Genomic DNA, 3,810 nt, shown 5'->3' on the forward strand with positions numbered 1-3,810 from the left:
TCCTCTTGCTTTCCACCCCCCACCCCTCCCCACCCCCAAGCCCCCTCCATCACCCCCTCACTCCCACTGCTAAGACTCTTGGCTGAGGCTGCTTCTCACGTCATGAGCTGGGGGAAGTGGGGTAGCCAGGGGGTGGGAAAAGCTTAACCCGAGGCCGTGGTGCCTCCTCCTGGCAGCAAGAAGGAACAGCAGCGAGGTAAGGAGGCTGAGGGGTGAGGGGAGCCACCGTGACAGTGGCCACCATAGACCACCGCGCAGGGCTGCGCTACTCAACCCAAAGGCCACGCTGCAGACTGACACTGAAACCCCTCCCCTGCTTCCACTCAGCAGCTTTGGCTCGGGTACCTGCTTTCCGGGTGCAGAGCGCAACTTGAAGACAGGTTTCTTGCCTTCAGGGAGCTTAAGATCTGTCTTTAGTGCAGGAAATTGACTGTTAAACAATAGGGAAGCAGGTAGATGTAATTAAAAAGCTGAAACGTACAGCATGGGGTGTGTGTGTGTGTGTGTGTGTGTGTGTGTGTGTGTGTGTGTGTGTGTGTTTCGGCTGCTAGGAAAGATTTGAAGGCTCTGGGGTTCTTTTTTAAGTGGATCGCGTTATTTAAAGAGCTCAAGCAAAAATGATAGACAAATGAATGTTTCCCATATGAAATGATTTCATATGACTAGCACTGACTAGCCCAACTTCTCTAAGAAGGGAACTAGCATCCATCTCTCTTTCTCTTAAGTTGTTTTACGTTTTGGGAGTCCTTGTGACCACTTGTAGTATTATCTATTTTTCAATATTAATACCCTTGTAGATACGTCCTTGTTATTCTCACCCATTGTCTCTGTTCCAGTGGTGGTGAACTTTTATGGCAGTGAAACAATGGGCTTCTCGCTCACAAGGCTGGAAGGATGTGACCGGAGCACACAGTGAACGGTCGAATGGAGGAGCAGCCCAGAACTCTGGTCTATGTGCCAATGCGCACGGGCCTCTAGTCCAGTCAGCACCAGGAACATCTCAGGCTGGTTCTCCACAGCAATGTTTTCCTGTTTCCTGAACTGTGTCAGGCTTATTCTTGGCATATTCACAAGCAATGCCGTGTGGCTCTCTTTGACCATTTCCATTCTTTCCTAACACAAAGTGAGATCAACACAGGTTGATCATCTGTCTACTCCTGTGGAAAACTGTGGGCTGCGGCCATTGCTCTGCTGGGTGTGTACAACAGCCAATCCATCCCAACCATATGCACATTTCTAGTGACTGGAACAAAGGTCCAGATGTCCTAAGCCAGGACACAGTGAAGCACTCTGCCTTTGTTTGACCCTCCAGAAGTATATTTTCTTGTTTTCCTTCAGAACGAGACCCATGCCCACTTAAGCACTCTTGTTGACTGCTAACCTACTGTTCTAAATATGTCTTTCTCTTATGTGTCACCTAACCTACTGCTCTAAATATCTTTCTTTTACGTGTCACCTCATGGGCCACCCTTCCCTCCTGATGCCCTTTTCTAAAACTTGAATGTTACCCTCCTTGTTTTCATTCTCCCCGTTGTCCAAACCCAACATTTTCATGTCACCCCACCCACTTTCACTAGGGAAGAGCAAGGAAGGAAGAAGCACACATCTGTCTCCTCTGCCCGTGGTGTAGTCCACTCTCTCTTTTGGGAGTCTAGATCCAGGTTGTTTTCCATCATCCAAGCTTGAATTGATTTCTATAATCATTTCGGGGATTTGACAGTAAGAGGTGGCATCTGGCTATCTCACTCTCTGAGTATACCTGTTCTGTGTGGAAATGCACAACACACTTCACTCAATGCACAACAGACTTTCACAATGTCTGAGAGATACCTCTTGTGTGTATCTTCCGGGTATGTAGCATATTACTATCACCACAGTGGGTAAAGAGCTGACCAGCCAGAAGAAAAAAAAATATATCCCTGAGCCATTTGTGTTATGCCATACAGTACTATTGGTAATTCAATCAAGAACATCTCCATCACGTGAAGGAACCATTATTGACCTCTAATAAAAAAGTGATTTCATGAAACTCAGTGGAGAATTGTATTCGTTGGTGTATTTCTCGTCTTCCCAATTAGTTGCTTAGTTCTTTTTATAAAATTATTTTTTTCTGAGAATTTCTTACATGAATATACTGTACTGTGGAACCTTCCCAGGCCTTGCTGCCCATTCTCTCATGGACTTAGTGATTCTTGGGGGTTTCTGAGGTTGCTCGCCTGCTTCGTTATGCTGATGACTAAGTCCTCTTAGGAACCACACCGCTAAGTGAAAAGTGCTATCCTTTCTTCACGGGATACATTCGCTGGAACCAAGGGCTTCTCGCTCTCATTCTCAGACGTGTGGCACCCACTTTTTGTTTCTTTCCTTTTCTGTTGGAACTGAGTTGAGCCCAGGGCTCTGCACATGCTAGGCAAGTGCCCCAGCACTAAACTATATCCCAAGCCCCATTCCTACTTTTTATTTTGAGACAGTCTCACTATGTCACCCAGGCTGCCCTTGAACTCCTGCACATAGCCCAGGAAAACCTCATCTCAGCTTGGTGTCCTGAGGAACAGGGATCACTAACCTCATCCACCCAGCCATGTTCCCCCTGGCACCCCCTCATTTGGACTTCTCACAAAAATCCACAAACTTCTCAAAAGAACTACATCAGGACCTCCCAGACTCACGCATTTGTAATGCTATGTCTCCATTTTTCGGGACCTCCCAGACGCAGGCATTTGTAATGCTATGTCTCCATTTTTTGGGACCTCCCAGACTCACACATTTGTAATGCTATGTCTCCATTTTACAGAGAAGACATTTGCTTACTCCTAGCCAGCTGCACAGAAGGTGGTCGTCTATCAAGAGAAGATGGCGGCCTGCACTTTGAAGCCTTCTTTATTGAGGAAAAGCTCTTGCCTCAGGCTGCTAAGGGCATAGCTGAAAGTATTCTGCCAGCTGGCTGGTCTCAAAAAGAAGATATGAGAAAGGCTGCAAACATTTGTTCTTAACCCAATGGGCAGACATAAAGCGCATGCCTCACAGGACTCTAGATGCATACACACCATGTAGATACGGCAATGCCTTTCATATCAGGCACTAGTAATGAAAGATAGGTAGGCCTGGAGTATATACAGTTTAGAGTGCCTGTTTAAAACAAAAGATTTTTTTTTTGTGATGCGAATGTAAATACTTAAAATGTGGAAATAAATCACAATTTAAAATTCTTTAATATTCATAAATGTTATAAAACAAAATATTTAAATAACAATGCTTGTGAGGAAAGTGCCTGACACTTCTGAAGTACTTGCTTCCGTGTTTAAAATACATATCTGGGAGCATCTCTTTACATAATGGTTTAAAGTAACATGTCCATGAAAGCAATCAAATAACAGAAAGTTGGCGCTCTTTTTCACTTTTGAGATAACTTAGAATAATGGCTTTCTTATTGCTAGACATGGAATACACATTTTGGGGAACTGTCAAGTTTGAAAAAAAAAGATCATCAAATTTCATTTTTCTGTTGCTGTAATGTTATAAGAATTTCAACTTTCCTGAACTAACCTTGAATTGTCCTCGAACCGATGACACTGACTAGTTTCCGACGGGTTTTAGGTTTGACATTGTCAGTGGCAGCATCAGACAGAAGAATTAAAATCTTTTTTCTTAGGTGTCCGTATGAGTCACTCCTCTTCATTAATTAGATTACCCAATAATGCTGGAGTCTGCTCATTATTTCTATTCAAAGTTCTCTCCTAAAAGAACTACGGTTGTATGTGATCTGTGCTGGAGGAGGGCTGTGCTGGGGGAGGGCTGTGCTGTGCTGGA

The 3,810-nt window shown here is 44.5% G+C and overlaps 1 protein-coding gene across 2 annotated transcripts in view; it reads right to left on the reverse strand.

The window, feature by feature from the left end:
* Nucleotides 1-3,810, reverse strand: part of Grin2b (glutamate ionotropic receptor NMDA type subunit 2B) — a 504,020-nt gene that overhangs the window by 462,356 nt on the left and 37,854 nt on the right. For both annotated transcript variants that reach the window (XM_031383668.1, XM_031383665.1), the window contains exon 3: nt 346-430. The gene's annotated coding sequence lies outside the window, so the exon portion shown is untranslated. The remainder of the gene's footprint in view (nt 1-345; nt 431-3,810) is intronic.

This window comes from Mastomys coucha, unplaced genomic scaffold, assembly GCF_008632895.1.
Source record: "Mastomys coucha isolate ucsf_1 unplaced genomic scaffold, UCSF_Mcou_1 pScaffold20, whole genome shotgun sequence".
Classification (NCBI taxonomy): domain Eukaryota; kingdom Metazoa; phylum Chordata; class Mammalia; order Rodentia; family Muridae; genus Mastomys; species Mastomys coucha.